The 14,524-nt window shown below is 56.2% G+C and overlaps 28 non-coding genes across 28 annotated transcripts; all 28 read left to right on the forward strand.

The window, feature by feature from the left end:
* The first annotated feature begins 289 nt into the window (after window positions 1-289).
* On the forward strand, window positions 290-408 carry LOC148928958 (5S ribosomal RNA). The gene has a single exon (XR_016129757.1). It is a non-coding gene; the product is annotated as a 5S ribosomal RNA (ribosomal RNA).
* A 399-nt stretch (window positions 409-807) lies between these two features.
* Window positions 808-926, forward strand: LOC148928959 (5S ribosomal RNA). Its single transcript, XR_016129758.1, has one exon. It is a non-coding gene; the product is annotated as a 5S ribosomal RNA (ribosomal RNA).
* A 399-nt stretch (window positions 927-1,325) lies between these two features.
* LOC148928960 (5S ribosomal RNA) lies at window positions 1,326-1,444 on the forward strand. The gene has a single exon (XR_016129759.1). It is a non-coding gene; the product is annotated as a 5S ribosomal RNA (ribosomal RNA).
* A 399-nt stretch (window positions 1,445-1,843) lies between these two features.
* Window positions 1,844-1,962, forward strand: LOC148928961 (5S ribosomal RNA). Its single transcript, XR_016129760.1, has one exon. It is a non-coding gene; the product is annotated as a 5S ribosomal RNA (ribosomal RNA).
* Window positions 1,963-2,361: 399 nt separating this feature from the next.
* LOC148928962 (5S ribosomal RNA) lies at window positions 2,362-2,480 on the forward strand. Its single transcript, XR_016129761.1, has one exon. It is a non-coding gene; the product is annotated as a 5S ribosomal RNA (ribosomal RNA).
* A 399-nt stretch (window positions 2,481-2,879) lies between these two features.
* LOC148928963 (5S ribosomal RNA) lies at window positions 2,880-2,998 on the forward strand. The gene has a single exon (XR_016129762.1). It is a non-coding gene; the product is annotated as a 5S ribosomal RNA (ribosomal RNA).
* Window positions 2,999-3,397: 399 nt separating this feature from the next.
* Window positions 3,398-3,516, forward strand: LOC148928964 (5S ribosomal RNA). Its single transcript, XR_016129763.1, has one exon. It is a non-coding gene; the product is annotated as a 5S ribosomal RNA (ribosomal RNA).
* Window positions 3,517-3,915: 399 nt separating this feature from the next.
* LOC148928965 (5S ribosomal RNA) lies at window positions 3,916-4,034 on the forward strand. The gene has a single exon (XR_016129764.1). It is a non-coding gene; the product is annotated as a 5S ribosomal RNA (ribosomal RNA).
* Window positions 4,035-4,433: 399 nt separating this feature from the next.
* Window positions 4,434-4,552, forward strand: LOC148928966 (5S ribosomal RNA). Its single transcript, XR_016129765.1, has one exon. It is a non-coding gene; the product is annotated as a 5S ribosomal RNA (ribosomal RNA).
* Window positions 4,553-4,951: 399 nt separating this feature from the next.
* Window positions 4,952-5,070, forward strand: LOC148928967 (5S ribosomal RNA). Its single transcript, XR_016129766.1, has one exon. It is a non-coding gene; the product is annotated as a 5S ribosomal RNA (ribosomal RNA).
* Window positions 5,071-5,469: 399 nt separating this feature from the next.
* Window positions 5,470-5,588, forward strand: LOC148928968 (5S ribosomal RNA). Its single transcript, XR_016129767.1, has one exon. It is a non-coding gene; the product is annotated as a 5S ribosomal RNA (ribosomal RNA).
* Window positions 5,589-5,987: 399 nt separating this feature from the next.
* Window positions 5,988-6,106, forward strand: LOC148928969 (5S ribosomal RNA). The gene has a single exon (XR_016129768.1). It is a non-coding gene; the product is annotated as a 5S ribosomal RNA (ribosomal RNA).
* A 399-nt stretch (window positions 6,107-6,505) lies between these two features.
* On the forward strand, window positions 6,506-6,624 carry LOC148928970 (5S ribosomal RNA). Its single transcript, XR_016129769.1, has one exon. It is a non-coding gene; the product is annotated as a 5S ribosomal RNA (ribosomal RNA).
* Window positions 6,625-7,026: 402 nt separating this feature from the next.
* LOC148928971 (5S ribosomal RNA) lies at window positions 7,027-7,145 on the forward strand. The gene has a single exon (XR_016129770.1). It is a non-coding gene; the product is annotated as a 5S ribosomal RNA (ribosomal RNA).
* Window positions 7,146-7,544: 399 nt separating this feature from the next.
* Window positions 7,545-7,663, forward strand: LOC148928972 (5S ribosomal RNA). Its single transcript, XR_016129771.1, has one exon. It is a non-coding gene; the product is annotated as a 5S ribosomal RNA (ribosomal RNA).
* Window positions 7,664-8,062: 399 nt separating this feature from the next.
* On the forward strand, window positions 8,063-8,181 carry LOC148928973 (5S ribosomal RNA). Its single transcript, XR_016129772.1, has one exon. It is a non-coding gene; the product is annotated as a 5S ribosomal RNA (ribosomal RNA).
* A 399-nt stretch (window positions 8,182-8,580) lies between these two features.
* Window positions 8,581-8,699, forward strand: LOC148928974 (5S ribosomal RNA). Its single transcript, XR_016129773.1, has one exon. It is a non-coding gene; the product is annotated as a 5S ribosomal RNA (ribosomal RNA).
* Window positions 8,700-9,098: 399 nt separating this feature from the next.
* LOC148928975 (5S ribosomal RNA) lies at window positions 9,099-9,217 on the forward strand. Its single transcript, XR_016129774.1, has one exon. It is a non-coding gene; the product is annotated as a 5S ribosomal RNA (ribosomal RNA).
* Window positions 9,218-9,615: 398 nt separating this feature from the next.
* LOC148928976 (5S ribosomal RNA) lies at window positions 9,616-9,734 on the forward strand. The gene has a single exon (XR_016130018.1). It is a non-coding gene; the product is annotated as a 5S ribosomal RNA (ribosomal RNA).
* A 399-nt stretch (window positions 9,735-10,133) lies between these two features.
* On the forward strand, window positions 10,134-10,252 carry LOC148928977 (5S ribosomal RNA). Its single transcript, XR_016129775.1, has one exon. It is a non-coding gene; the product is annotated as a 5S ribosomal RNA (ribosomal RNA).
* Window positions 10,253-10,651: 399 nt separating this feature from the next.
* Window positions 10,652-10,770, forward strand: LOC148928978 (5S ribosomal RNA). The gene has a single exon (XR_016129776.1). It is a non-coding gene; the product is annotated as a 5S ribosomal RNA (ribosomal RNA).
* Window positions 10,771-11,168: 398 nt separating this feature from the next.
* On the forward strand, window positions 11,169-11,287 carry LOC148928979 (5S ribosomal RNA). Its single transcript, XR_016129777.1, has one exon. It is a non-coding gene; the product is annotated as a 5S ribosomal RNA (ribosomal RNA).
* A 399-nt stretch (window positions 11,288-11,686) lies between these two features.
* Window positions 11,687-11,805, forward strand: LOC148928980 (5S ribosomal RNA). The gene has a single exon (XR_016129778.1). It is a non-coding gene; the product is annotated as a 5S ribosomal RNA (ribosomal RNA).
* A 399-nt stretch (window positions 11,806-12,204) lies between these two features.
* Window positions 12,205-12,323, forward strand: LOC148928981 (5S ribosomal RNA). The gene has a single exon (XR_016129779.1). It is a non-coding gene; the product is annotated as a 5S ribosomal RNA (ribosomal RNA).
* Window positions 12,324-12,722: 399 nt separating this feature from the next.
* Window positions 12,723-12,841, forward strand: LOC148928982 (5S ribosomal RNA). The gene has a single exon (XR_016129780.1). It is a non-coding gene; the product is annotated as a 5S ribosomal RNA (ribosomal RNA).
* Window positions 12,842-13,240: 399 nt separating this feature from the next.
* Window positions 13,241-13,359, forward strand: LOC148928983 (5S ribosomal RNA). The gene has a single exon (XR_016129781.1). It is a non-coding gene; the product is annotated as a 5S ribosomal RNA (ribosomal RNA).
* Window positions 13,360-13,758: 399 nt separating this feature from the next.
* Window positions 13,759-13,877, forward strand: LOC148928984 (5S ribosomal RNA). Its single transcript, XR_016129782.1, has one exon. It is a non-coding gene; the product is annotated as a 5S ribosomal RNA (ribosomal RNA).
* Window positions 13,878-14,276: 399 nt separating this feature from the next.
* Window positions 14,277-14,395, forward strand: LOC148928985 (5S ribosomal RNA). The gene has a single exon (XR_016130016.1). It is a non-coding gene; the product is annotated as a 5S ribosomal RNA (ribosomal RNA).
* The last annotated feature ends 129 nt before the right edge of the window (window positions 14,396-14,524 follow it).

Raw genomic sequence — 14,524 nt, forward strand, 5'->3', positions numbered from 1 at the left:
CCCACGAGCCCGTGACGAGCGGGTCCCACAACCTTAAACGTGCCGAAAAACAGTAGCCGCGAACTAAAAGTGGCCGAAATGGCTCGAAACGGCCTCTTTTTGCTTCCCGGAGTAGCCACGGGCTGTACCCGTAGCTCAGCACGTGGGGCTCGGCGAGAGCTTCGCGGTGATATGCTGTGGGTCCCGTAACTCCTTCCGGATCAAAAGTTATGCCCGTCTGAAGGGTGGGGGACCAGAACCTGCGCACGGGAGCGTACGCTATGAAAGAATAAAGTGCGGGGCTATTGACGGGTGCGATCATACCAGCACTAATGCACCGGATCCCATCAGAACTCCGAAGTTAAGCGTGCTTGGGCGAGAGTAGTACTAGGATGGGTGACCCCCTGGGAAGTCCTCGTGTTGCACCCCTTTTTGCGAGTGCGTTCATTTTTTTTTTCTATTTCCGTTCAGTTGGTCTTGCTGCGGCCCGAAACTCGACTAGCGGTTGGCGGGCGCGAGGACAAAAAGGTACGGCAATCCCCACGAGCCCGTGACGAGCGGGTCCCACAACCTTAAACGTGCCGAAAAACAGTAGCCGCGAACTAAAAGTGGCCGAAATGGCTCGAAACGGCCTCTTTTTGCTTCCCGGAGTAGCCACGGGCTGTACCCGTAGCTCAGCACGTGGGGCTCGGCGAGAGCTTCGCGGTGATATGCTGTGGGTCCCGTAACTCCTTCCGGATCAAAAGTTATGCCCGTCTGAAGGGTGGGGGACCAGAACCTGCGCACGGGAGCGTACGCTATGAAAGAATAAAGTGCGGGGCTATTGACGGGTGCGATCATACCAGCACTAATGCACCGGATCCCATCAGAACTCCGAAGTTAAGCGTGCTTGGGCGAGAGTAGTACTAGGATGGGTGACCCCCTGGGAAGTCCTCGTGTTGCACCCCTTTTTGCGAGTGCGTTCATTTTTTTTTTCTATTTCCGTTCAGTTGGTCTTGCTGCGGCCCGAAACTCGACTAGCGGTTGGCGGGCGCGAGGACAAAAAGGTACGGCAATCCCCACGAGCCCGTGACGAGCGGGTCCCACAACCTTAAACGTGCCGAAAAACAGTAGCCGCGAACTAAAAGTGGCCGAAATGGCTCGAAACGGCCTCTTTTTGCTTCCCGGAGTAGCCACGGGCTGTACCCGTAGCTCAGCACGTGGGGCTCGGCGAGAGCTTCGCGGTGATATGCTGTGGGTCCCGTAACTCCTTCCGGATCAAAAGTTATGCCCGTCTGAAGGGTGGGGGACCAGAACCTGCGCACGGGAGCGTACGCTATGAAAGAATAAAGTGCGGGGCTATTGACGGGTGCGATCATACCAGCACTAATGCACCGGATCCCATCAGAACTCCGAAGTTAAGCGTGCTTGGGCGAGAGTAGTACTAGGATGGGTGACCCCCTGGGAAGTCCTCGTGTTGCACCCCTTTTTGCGAGTGCGTTCATTTTTTTTTTCTATTTCCGTTCAGTTGGTCTTGCTGCGGCCCGAAACTCGACTAGCGGTTGGCGGGCGCGAGGACAAAAAGGTACGGCAATCCCCACGAGCCCGTGACGAGCGGGTCCCACAACCTTAAACGTGCCGAAAAACAGTAGCCGCGAACTAAAAGTGGCCGAAATGGCTCGAAACGGCCTCTTTTTGCTTCCCGGAGTAGCCACGGGCTGTACCCGTAGCTCAGCACGTGGGGCTCGGCGAGAGCTTCGCGGTGATATGCTGTGGGTCCCGTAACTCCTTCCGGATCAAAAGTTATGCCCGTCTGAAGGGTGGGGGACCAGAACCTGCGCACGGGAGCGTACGCTATGAAAGAATAAAGTGCGGGGCTATTGACGGGTGCGATCATACCAGCACTAATGCACCGGATCCCATCAGAACTCCGAAGTTAAGCGTGCTTGGGCGAGAGTAGTACTAGGATGGGTGACCCCCTGGGAAGTCCTCGTGTTGCACCCCTTTTTGCGAGTGCGTTCATTTTTTTTTTCTATTTCCGTTCAGTTGGTCTTGCTGCGGCCCGAAACTCGACTAGCGGTTGGCGGGCGCGAGGACAAAAAGGTACGGCAATCCCCACGAGCCCGTGACGAGCGGGTCCCACAACCTTAAACGTGCCGAAAAACAGTAGCCGCGAACTAAAAGTGGCCGAAATGGCTCGAAACGGCCTCTTTTTGCTTCCCGGAGTAGCCACGGGCTGTACCCGTAGCTCAGCACGTGGGGCTCGGCGAGAGCTTCGCGGTGATATGCTGTGGGTCCCGTAACTCCTTCCGGATCAAAAGTTATGCCCGTCTGAAGGGTGGGGGACCAGAACCTGCGCACGGGAGCGTACGCTATGAAAGAATAAAGTGCGGGGCTATTGACGGGTGCGATCATACCAGCACTAATGCACCGGATCCCATCAGAACTCCGAAGTTAAGCGTGCTTGGGCGAGAGTAGTACTAGGATGGGTGACCCCCTGGGAAGTCCTCGTGTTGCACCCCTTTTTGCGAGTGCGTTCATTTTTTTTTTCTATTTCCGTTCAGTTGGTCTTGCTGCGGCCCGAAACTCGACTAGCGGTTGGCGGGCGCGAGGACAAAAAGGTACGGCAATCCCCACGAGCCCGTGACGAGCGGGTCCCACAACCTTAAACGTGCCGAAAAACAGTAGCCGCGAACTAAAAGTGGCCGAAATGGCTCGAAACGGCCTCTTTTTGCTTCCCGGAGTAGCCACGGGCTGTACCCGTAGCTCAGCACGTGGGGCTCGGCGAGAGCTTCGCGGTGATATGCTGTGGGTCCCGTAACTCCTTCCGGATCAAAAGTTATGCCCGTCTGAAGGGTGGGGGACCAGAACCTGCGCACGGGAGCGTACGCTATGAAAGAATAAAGTGCGGGGCTATTGACGGGTGCGATCATACCAGCACTAATGCACCGGATCCCATCAGAACTCCGAAGTTAAGCGTGCTTGGGCGAGAGTAGTACTAGGATGGGTGACCCCCTGGGAAGTCCTCGTGTTGCACCCCTTTTTGCGAGTGCGTTCATTTTTTTTTTCTATTTCCGTTCAGTTGGTCTTGCTGCGGCCCGAAACTCGACTAGCGGTTGGCGGGCGCGAGGACAAAAAGGTACGGCAATCCCCACGAGCCCGTGACGAGCGGGTCCCACAACCTTAAACGTGCCGAAAAACAGTAGCCGCGAACTAAAAGTGGCCGAAATGGCTCGAAACGGCCTCTTTTTGCTTCCCGGAGTAGCCACGGGCTGTACCCGTAGCTCAGCACGTGGGGCTCGGCGAGAGCTTCGCGGTGATATGCTGTGGGTCCCGTAACTCCTTCCGGATCAAAAGTTATGCCCGTCTGAAGGGTGGGGGACCAGAACCTGCGCACGGGAGCGTACGCTATGAAAGAATAAAGTGCGGGGCTATTGACGGGTGCGATCATACCAGCACTAATGCACCGGATCCCATCAGAACTCCGAAGTTAAGCGTGCTTGGGCGAGAGTAGTACTAGGATGGGTGACCCCCTGGGAAGTCCTCGTGTTGCACCCCTTTTTGCGAGTGCGTTCATTTTTTTTTTCTATTTCCGTTCAGTTGGTCTTGCTGCGGCCCGAAACTCGACTAGCGGTTGGCGGGCGCGAGGACAAAAAGGTACGGCAATCCCCACGAGCCCGTGACGAGCGGGTCCCACAACCTTAAACGTGCCGAAAAACAGTAGCCGCGAACTAAAAGTGGCCGAAATGGCTCGAAACGGCCTCTTTTTGCTTCCCGGAGTAGCCACGGGCTGTACCCGTAGCTCAGCACGTGGGGCTCGGCGAGAGCTTCGCGGTGATATGCTGTGGGTCCCGTAACTCCTTCCGGATCAAAAGTTATGCCCGTCTGAAGGGTGGGGGACCAGAACCTGCGCACGGGAGCGTACGCTATGAAAGAATAAAGTGCGGGGCTATTGACGGGTGCGATCATACCAGCACTAATGCACCGGATCCCATCAGAACTCCGAAGTTAAGCGTGCTTGGGCGAGAGTAGTACTAGGATGGGTGACCCCCTGGGAAGTCCTCGTGTTGCACCCCTTTTTGCGAGTGCGTTCATTTTTTTTTTCTATTTCCGTTCAGTTGGTCTTGCTGCGGCCCGAAACTCGACTAGCGGTTGGCGGGCGCGAGGACAAAAAGGTACGGCAATCCCCACGAGCCCGTGACGAGCGGGTCCCACAACCTTAAACGTGCCGAAAAACAGTAGCCGCGAACTAAAAGTGGCCGAAATGGCTCGAAACGGCCTCTTTTTGCTTCCCGGAGTAGCCACGGGCTGTACCCGTAGCTCAGCACGTGGGGCTCGGCGAGAGCTTCGCGGTGATATGCTGTGGGTCCCGTAACTCCTTCCGGATCAAAAGTTATGCCCGTCTGAAGGGTGGGGGACCAGAACCTGCGCACGGGAGCGTACGCTATGAAAGAATAAAGTGCGGGGCTATTGACGGGTGCGATCATACCAGCACTAATGCACCGGATCCCATCAGAACTCCGAAGTTAAGCGTGCTTGGGCGAGAGTAGTACTAGGATGGGTGACCCCCTGGGAAGTCCTCGTGTTGCACCCCTTTTTGCGAGTGCGTTCATTTTTTTTTTCTATTTCCGTTCAGTTGGTCTTGCTGCGGCCCGAAACTCGACTAGCGGTTGGCGGGCGCGAGGACAAAAAGGTACGGCAATCCCCACGAGCCCGTGACGAGCGGGTCCCACAACCTTAAACGTGCCGAAAAACAGTAGCCGCGAACTAAAAGTGGCCGAAATGGCTCGAAACGGCCTCTTTTTGCTTCCCGGAGTAGCCACGGGCTGTACCCGTAGCTCAGCACGTGGGGCTCGGCGAGAGCTTCGCGGTGATATGCTGTGGGTCCCGTAACTCCTTCCGGATCAAAAGTTATGCCCGTCTGAAGGGTGGGGGACCAGAACCTGCGCACGGGAGCGTACGCTATGAAAGAATAAAGTGCGGGGCTATTGACGGGTGCGATCATACCAGCACTAATGCACCGGATCCCATCAGAACTCCGAAGTTAAGCGTGCTTGGGCGAGAGTAGTACTAGGATGGGTGACCCCCTGGGAAGTCCTCGTGTTGCACCCCTTTTTGCGAGTGCGTTCATTTTTTTTTTCTATTTCCGTTCAGTTGGTCTTGCTGCGGCCCGAAACTCGACTAGCGGTTGGCGGGCGCGAGGACAAAAAGGTACGGCAATCCCCACGAGCCCGTGACGAGCGGGTCCCACAACCTTAAACGTGCCGAAAAACAGTAGCCGCGAACTAAAAGTGGCCGAAATGGCTCGAAACGGCCTCTTTTTGCTTCCCGGAGTAGCCACGGGCTGTACCCGTAGCTCAGCACGTGGGGCTCGGCGAGAGCTTCGCGGTGATATGCTGTGGGTCCCGTAACTCCTTCCGGATCAAAAGTTATGCCCGTCTGAAGGGTGGGGGACCAGAACCTGCGCACGGGAGCGTACGCTATGAAAGAATAAAGTGCGGGGCTATTGACGGGTGCGATCATACCAGCACTAATGCACCGGATCCCATCAGAACTCCGAAGTTAAGCGTGCTTGGGCGAGAGTAGTACTAGGATGGGTGACCCCCTGGGAAGTCCTCGTGTTGCACCCCTTTTTGCGAGTGCGTTCATTTTTTTTTTCTATTTCCGTTCAGTTGGTCTTGCTGCGGCCCGAAACTCGACTAGCGGTTGGCGGGCGCGAGGACAAAAAGGTACGGCAATCCCCACGAGCCCGTGACGAGCGGGTCCCACAACCTTAAACGTGCCGAAAAACAGTAGCCGCGAACTAAAAGTGGCCGAAATGGCTCGAAACGGCCTCTTTTTGCTTCCCGGAGTAGCCACGGGCTGTACCCGTAGCTCAGCACGTGGGGCTCGGCGAGAGCTTCGCGGTGATATGCTGTGGGTCCCGTAACTCCTTCCGGATCAAAAGTTATGCCCGTCTGAAGGGTGGGGGACCAGAACCTGCGCACGGGAGCGTACGCTATGAAAGAATAAAGTGCGGGGCTATTGACGGGTGCGATCATACCAGCACTAATGCACCGGATCCCATCAGAACTCCGAAGTTAAGCGTGCTTGGGCGAGAGTAGTACTAGGATGGGTGACCCCCTGGGAAGTCCTCGTGTTGCACCCCTTTTTGCGAGTGCGTTCATTTTTTTTTTCTATTTCCGTTCAGTTGGTCTTGCTGCGGCCCGAAACTCGACTAGCGGTTGGCGGGCGCGAGGACAAAAAGGTACGGCAATCCCCACGAGCCCGTGACGAGCGGGTCCCACAACCTTAAACGTGCCGAAAAACAGTAGCCGCGAACTAAAAGTGGCCGAAATGGCTCGAAACGGCCTCTTTTTGCTTCCCGGAGTAGCCACGGGCTGTACCCGTAGCTCAGCACGTGGGGCTCGGCGAGAGCTTCGCGGTGATATGCTGTGGGTCCCGTAACTCCTTCCGGATCAAAAGTTATGCCCGTCTGAAGGGTGGGGGACCAGAACCTGCGCACGGGAGCGTACGCTATGAAAGAATAAAGTGCGGGGCTATTGACGGGTGCGATCATACCAGCACTAATGCACCGGATCCCATCAGAACTCCGAAGTTAAGCGTGCTTGGGCGAGAGTAGTACTAGGATGGGTGACCCCCTGGGAAGTCCTCGTGTTGCACCCCTTTTTGCGAGTGCGTTCATTTTTTTTTTCTATTTCCGTTCAGTTGGTCTTGCTGCGGCCCGAAACTCGACTAGCGGTTGGCGGGCGCGAGGACAAAAAGGTACGGCAATCCCCACGAGCCCGTGACGAGCGGGTCCCACAACCTTAAACGTGCCGAAAAACAGTAGCCGCGAACTAAAAGTGGCCGAAATGGCTCGAAACGGCCTCTTTTTGCTTCCCGGAGTAGCCACGGGCTGTACCCGTAGCTCAGCACGTGGGGCTCGGCGAGAGCTTCGCGGTGATATGCTGTGGGTCCCGTAACTCCTTCCGGATCAAAAGTTATGCCCGTCTGAAGGGTGGGGGACCAGAACCTGCGCACGGGAGCGTACGCTATGAAAGAATAAAGTGGTGCGGGGCTATTGACGGGTGCGATCATACCAGCACTAATGCACCGGATCCCATCAGAACTCCGAAGTTAAGCGTGCTTGGGCGAGAGTAGTACTAGGATGGGTGACCCCCTGGGAAGTCCTCGTGTTGCACCCCTTTTTGCGAGTGCGTTCATTTTTTTTTTCTATTTCCGTTCAGTTGGTCTTGCTGCGGCCCGAAACTCGACTAGCGGTTGGCGGGCGCGAGGACAAAAAGGTACGGCAATCCCCACGAGCCCGTGACGAGCGGGTCCCACAACCTTAAACGTGCCGAAAAACAGTAGCCGCGAACTAAAAGTGGCCGAAATGGCTCGAAACGGCCTCTTTTTGCTTCCCGGAGTAGCCACGGGCTGTACCCGTAGCTCAGCACGTGGGGCTCGGCGAGAGCTTCGCGGTGATATGCTGTGGGTCCCGTAACTCCTTCCGGATCAAAAGTTATGCCCGTCTGAAGGGTGGGGGACCAGAACCTGCGCACGGGAGCGTACGCTATGAAAGAATAAAGTGCGGGGCTATTGACGGGTGCGATCATACCAGCACTAATGCACCGGATCCCATCAGAACTCCGAAGTTAAGCGTGCTTGGGCGAGAGTAGTACTAGGATGGGTGACCCCCTGGGAAGTCCTCGTGTTGCACCCCTTTTTGCGAGTGCGTTCATTTTTTTTTTCTATTTCCGTTCAGTTGGTCTTGCTGCGGCCCGAAACTCGACTAGCGGTTGGCGGGCGCGAGGACAAAAAGGTACGGCAATCCCCACGAGCCCGTGACGAGCGGGTCCCACAACCTTAAACGTGCCGAAAAACAGTAGCCGCGAACTAAAAGTGGCCGAAATGGCTCGAAACGGCCTCTTTTTGCTTCCCGGAGTAGCCACGGGCTGTACCCGTAGCTCAGCACGTGGGGCTCGGCGAGAGCTTCGCGGTGATATGCTGTGGGTCCCGTAACTCCTTCCGGATCAAAAGTTATGCCCGTCTGAAGGGTGGGGGACCAGAACCTGCGCACGGGAGCGTACGCTATGAAAGAATAAAGTGCGGGGCTATTGACGGGTGCGATCATACCAGCACTAATGCACCGGATCCCATCAGAACTCCGAAGTTAAGCGTGCTTGGGCGAGAGTAGTACTAGGATGGGTGACCCCCTGGGAAGTCCTCGTGTTGCACCCCTTTTTGCGAGTGCGTTCATTTTTTTTTTCTATTTCCGTTCAGTTGGTCTTGCTGCGGCCCGAAACTCGACTAGCGGTTGGCGGGCGCGAGGACAAAAAGGTACGGCAATCCCCACGAGCCCGTGACGAGCGGGTCCCACAACCTTAAACGTGCCGAAAAACAGTAGCCGCGAACTAAAAGTGGCCGAAATGGCTCGAAACGGCCTCTTTTTGCTTCCCGGAGTAGCCACGGGCTGTACCCGTAGCTCAGCACGTGGGGCTCGGCGAGAGCTTCGCGGTGATATGCTGTGGGTCCCGTAACTCCTTCCGGATCAAAAGTTATGCCCGTCTGAAGGGTGGGGGACCAGAACCTGCGCACGGGAGCGTACGCTATGAAAGAATAAAGTGCGGGGCTATTGACGGGTGCGATCATACCAGCACTAATGCACCGGATCCCATCAGAACTCCGAAGTTAAGCGTGCTTGGGCGAGAGTAGTACTAGGATGGGTGACCCCCTGGGAAGTCCTCGTGTTGCACCCCTTTTTGCGAGTGCGTTCATTTTTTTTTTCTATTTCCGTTCAGTTGGTCTTGCTGCGGCCCGAAACTCGACTAGCGGTTGGCGGGCGCGAGGACAAAAAGGTACGGCAATCCCCACGAGCCCGTGACGAGCGGGTCCCACAACCTTAAACGTGCCGAAAAACAGTAGCCGCGAACTAAAAGTGGCCGAAATGGCTCGAAACGGCCTCTTTTTGCTTCCCGGAGTAGCCACGGGCTGTACCCGTAGCTCAGCACGTGGGGCTCGGCGAGAGCTTCGCGGTGATATGCTGTGGGTCCCGTAACTCCTTCCGGATCAAAAGTTATGCCCGTCTGAAGGGTGGGGGACCAGAACCTGCGCACGGGAGCGTACGCTATGAAAGAATAAAGTGCGGGGCTATTGACGGGTGCGATCATACCAGCACTAATGCACCGGATCCCATCAGAACTCCGAAGTTAAGCGTGCTTGGGCGAGAGTAGTACTAGGATGGGTGACCCCCTGGGAAGTCCTCGTGTTGCACCCCTTTTTGCGAGTGCGTTCATTTTTTTTTCTATTTCCGTTCAGTTGGTCTTGCTGCGGCCCGAAACTCGACTAGCGGTTGGCGGGCGCGAGGACAAAAAGGTACGGCAATCCCCACGAGCCCGTGACGAGCGGGTCCCACAACCTTAAACGTGCCGAAAAACAGTAGCCGCGAACTAAAAGTGGCCGAAATGGCTCGAAACGGCCTCTTTTTGCTTCCCGGAGTAGCCACGGGCTGTACCCGTAGCTCAGCACGTGGGGCTCGGCGAGAGCTTCGCGGTGATATGCTGTGGGTCCCGTAACTCCTTCCGGATCAAAAGTTATGCCCGTCTGAAGGGTGGGGGACCAGAACCTGCGCACGGGAGCGTACGCTATGAAAGAATAAAGTGCGGGGCTATTGACGGGTGCGATCATACCAGCACTAATGCACCGGATCCCATTAGAACTCCGAAGTTAAGCGTGCTTGGGCGAGAGTAGTACTAGGATGGGTGACCCCCTGGGAAGTCCTCGTGTTGCACCCCTTTTTGCGAGTGCGTTCATTTTTTTTTTCTATTTCCGTTCAGTTGGTCTTGCTGCGGCCCGAAACTCGACTAGCGGTTGGCGGGCGCGAGGACAAAAAGGTACGGCAATCCCCACGAGCCCGTGACGAGCGGGTCCCACAACCTTAAACGTGCCGAAAAACAGTAGCCGCGAACTAAAAGTGGCCGAAATGGCTCGAAACGGCCTCTTTTTGCTTCCCGGAGTAGCCACGGGCTGTACCCGTAGCTCAGCACGTGGGGCTCGGCGAGAGCTTCGCGGTGATATGCTGTGGGTCCCGTAACTCCTTCCGGATCAAAAGTTATGCCCGTCTGAAGGGTGGGGGACCAGAACCTGCGCACGGGAGCGTACGCTATGAAAGAATAAAGTGCGGGGCTATTGACGGGTGCGATCATACCAGCACTAATGCACCGGATCCCATCAGAACTCCGAAGTTAAGCGTGCTTGGGCGAGAGTAGTACTAGGATGGGTGACCCCCTGGGAAGTCCTCGTGTTGCACCCCTTTTTGCGAGTGCGTTCATTTTTTTTTTCTATTTCCGTTCAGTTGGTCTTGCTGCGGCCCGAAACTCGACTAGCGGTTGGCGGGCGCGAGGACAAAAAGGTACGGCAATCCCCACGAGCCCGTGACGAGCGGGTCCCACAACCTTAAACGTGCCGAAAAACAGTAGCCGCGAACTAAAAGTGGCCGAAATGGCTCGAAACGGCCTCTTTTTGCTTCCCGGAGTAGCCACGGGCTGTACCCGTAGCTCAGCACGTGGGGCTCGGCGAGAGCTTCGCGGTGATATGCTGTGGGTCCCGTAACTCCTTCCGGATCAAAAGTTATGCCCGTCTGAAGGGTGGGGGACCAGAACCTGCGCACGGGAGCGTACGCTATGAAAGAATAAAGTGCGGGGCTATTGACGGGTGCGATCATACCAGCACTAATGCACCGGATCCCATCAGAACTCCGAAGTTAAGCGTGCTTGGGCGAGAGTAGTACTAGGATGGGTGACCCCCTGGGAAGTCCTCGTGTTGCACCCCTTTTTGCGAGTGCGTTCATTTTTTTTTCTATTTCCGTTCAGTTGGTCTTGCTGCGGCCCGAAACTCGACTAGCGGTTGGCGGGCGCGAGGACAAAAAGGTACGGCAATCCCCACGAGCCCGTGACGAGCGGGTCCCACAACCTTAAACGTGCCGAAAAACAGTAGCCGCGAACTAAAAGTGGCCGAAATGGCTCGAAACGGCCTCTTTTTGCTTCCCGGAGTAGCCACGGGCTGTACCCGTAGCTCAGCACGTGGGGCTCGGCGAGAGCTTCGCGGTGATATGCTGTGGGTCCCGTAACTCCTTCCGGATCAAAAGTTATGCCCGTCTGAAGGGTGGGGGACCAGAACCTGCGCACGGGAGCGTACGCTATGAAAGAATAAAGTGCGGGGCTATTGACGGGTGCGATCATACCAGCACTAATGCACCGGATCCCATCAGAACTCCGAAGTTAAGCGTGCTTGGGCGAGAGTAGTACTAGGATGGGTGACCCCCTGGGAAGTCCTCGTGTTGCACCCCTTTTTGCGAGTGCGTTCATTTTTTTTTTCTATTTCCGTTCAGTTGGTCTTGCTGCGGCCCGAAACTCGACTAGCGGTTGGCGGGCGCGAGGACAAAAAGGTACGGCAATCCCCACGAGCCCGTGACGAGCGGGTCCCACAACCTTAAACGTGCCGAAAAACAGTAGCCGCGAACTAAAAGTGGCCGAAATGGCTCGAAACGGCCTCTTTTTGCTTCCCGGAGTAGCCACGGGCTGTACCCGTAGCTCAGCACGTGGGGCTCGGCGAGAGCTTCGCGGTGATATGCTGTGGGTCCCGTAACTCCTTCCGGATCAAAAGTTATGCCCGTCTGAAGGGTGGGGGACCAGAACCTGCGCACGGGAGCGTACGCTATGAAAGAATAAAGTGCGGGGCTATTGACGGGTGCGATCATACCAGCACTAATGCACCGGATCCCATCAGAACTCCGAAGTTAAGCGTGCTTGGGCGAGAGTAGTACTAGGATGGGTGACCCCCTGGGAAGTCCTCGTGTTGCACCCCTTTTTGCGAGTGCGTTCATTTTTTTTTTCTATTTCCGTTCAGTTGGTCTTGCTGCGGCCCGAAACTCGACTAGCGGTTGGCGGGCGCGAGGACAAAAAGGTACGGCAATCCCCACGAGCCCGTGACGAGCGGGTCCCACAACCTTAAACGTGCCGAAAAACAGTAGCCGCGAACTAAAAGTGGCCGAAATGGCTCGAAACGGCCTCTTTTTGCTTCCCGGAGTAGCCACGGGCTGTACCCGTAGCTCAGCACGTGGGGCTCGGCGAGAGCTTCGCGGTGATATGCTGTGGGTCCCGTAACTCCTTCCGGATCAAAAGTTATGCCCGTCTGAAGGGTGGGGGACCAGAACCTGCGCACGGGAGCGTACGCTATGAAAGAATAAAGTGCGGGGCTATTGACGGGTGCGATCATACCAGCACTAATGCACCGGATCCCATCAGAACTCCGAAGTTAAGCGTGCTTGGGCGAGAGTAGTACTAGGATGGGTGACCCCCTGGGAAGTCCTCGTGTTGCACCCCTTTTTGCGAGTGCGTTCATTTTTTTTTTCTATTTCCGTTCAGTTGGTCTTGCTGCGGCCCGAAACTCGACTAGCGGTTGGCGGGCGCGAGGACAAAAAGGTACGGCAATCCCCACGAGCCCGTGACGAGCGGGTCCCACAACCTTAAACGTGCCGAAAAACAGTAGCCGCGAACTAAAAGTGGCCGAAATGGCTCGAAACGGCCTCTTTTTGCTTCCCGGAGTAGCCACGGGCTGTACCCGTAGCTCAGCACGTGGGGCTCGGCGAGAGCTTCGCGGTGATATGCTGTGGGTCCCGTAACTCCTTCCGGATCAAAAGTTATGCCCGTCTGAAGGGTGGGGGACCAGAACCTGCGCACGGGAGCGTACGCTATGAAAGAATAAAGTGCGGGGCTATTGACGGGTGCGATCATACCAGCACTAATGCACCGGATCCCATCAGAACTCCGAAGTTAAGCGTGCTTGGGCGAGAGTAGTACTAGGATGGGTGACCCCCTGGGAAGTCCTCGTGTTGCACCCCTTTTTGCGAGTGCGTTCATTTTTTTTTTCTATTTCCGTTCAGTTGGTCTTGCTGCGGCCCGAAACTCGACTAGCGGTTGGCGGGCGCGAGGACAAAAAGGTACGGCAATCCCCACGAGCCCGTGACGAGCGGGTCCCACAACCTTAAACGTGCCGAAAAACAGTAGCCGCGAACTAAAAGTGGCCGAAATGGCTCGAAACGGCCTCTTTTTGCTTCCCGGAGTAGCCACGGGCTGTACCCGTAGCTCAGCACGTGGGGCTCGGCGAGAGCTTCGCGGTGATATGCTGTGGGTCCCGTAACTCCTTCCGGATCAAAAGTTATGCCCGTCTGAAGGGTGGGGGACCAGAACCTGCGCACGGGAGCGTACGCTATGAAAGAATAAAGTGCGGGGCTATTGACGGGTGCGATCATACCAGCACTAATGCACCGGATCCCATCAGAACTCCGAAGTTAAGCGTGCTTGGGCGAGAGTAGTACTAGGATGGGTGACCCCCTGGGAAGTCCTCGTGTTGCACCCCTTTTTGCGAGTGCGTTCATTTTTTTTTTCTATTTCCGTTCAGTTGGTCTTGCTGCGGCCCGAAACTCGACTAGCGGTTGGCGGGCGCGAGGACAAAAAGGTACGGCAATCCCCACGAGCCCGTGACGAGCGGGTCCCACAACCTTAAACGTGCCGAAAAACAGTAGCCGCGAACTAAAAGTGGCCGAAATGGCTCGAAACGGCCTCTTTTTGCTTCCCGGAGTAGCCACGGGCTGTACCCGTAGCTCAGCACGTGGGGCTCGGCGAGAGCTTCGCGGTGATATGCTGTGGGTCCCGTAACTCCTTCCGGATCAAAAGTTATGCCCGTCTGAAGGGTGGGGGACCAGAACCTGCGCACGGGAGCGTACGCTATGAAAGAATAAAGTGCGGGGCTATTGACGGGTGCGATCATACCAGCACTAATGCACCGGATCCCATCAGAACTCCGAAGTTAAGCGTGCTTGGGCGAGAGTAGTACTAGGATGGGTGACCCCCTGGGAAGTCCTCGTGTTGCACCCCTTTTTGCGAGTGCGTTCATTTTTTTTTTCTATTTCCGTTCAGTTGGTCTTGCTGCGGCCCGAAACTCGACTAGCGGTTGGCGGGCGCGAGGACAAAAAGGTACGGCAATCCCCACGAGCCCGTGACGAGCGGGTCCCACAACCTTAAACGTGCCGAAAAACAGTAGCCGCGAACTAAAAGTGGCCGAAATGGCTCGAAACGGCCTCTTTTTGCTTCCCGGAGTAGCCACGGGCTGTACCCGTAGCTCAGCACGTGGGGCTCGGCGAGAGCTTCGCGGTGATATGCTGTGGGTCCCGTAACTCCTTCCGGATCAAAAGTTATGCCCGTCTGAAGGGTGGGGGACCAGAACCTGCGCACGGGAGCGTACGCTATGAAAGAATAAAGTGCGGGGCTATTGACGGGTGCGATCATACCAGCACTAATGCACCGGATCCCATCAGAACTCCGAAGTTAAGCGTGCTTGGGCGAGAGTAGTACTAGGATGGGTGACCCCTTGGGAAGTCCTCGTGTTGCACCCCTTTTTGCGAGTGCGTTCATTTTTTTTTTCTATTTCCGTTCAGTTGGTCTTGCTGCGGCCCGAAACTCGACTAGCGGTTGGCGGGCGCGAGGACAAAAAGGTACGGCAATCCCCACGAGCCCGTGACGAG

This window comes from Salvia hispanica, chromosome 4 (genome assembly GCF_029641045.1).
Source record: "Salvia hispanica isolate PSC_SH4W2 chromosome 4, Shi_PSC_v1, whole genome shotgun sequence".
NCBI lineage: Eukaryota > Viridiplantae > Streptophyta > Magnoliopsida > Lamiales > Lamiaceae > Salvia > Salvia hispanica.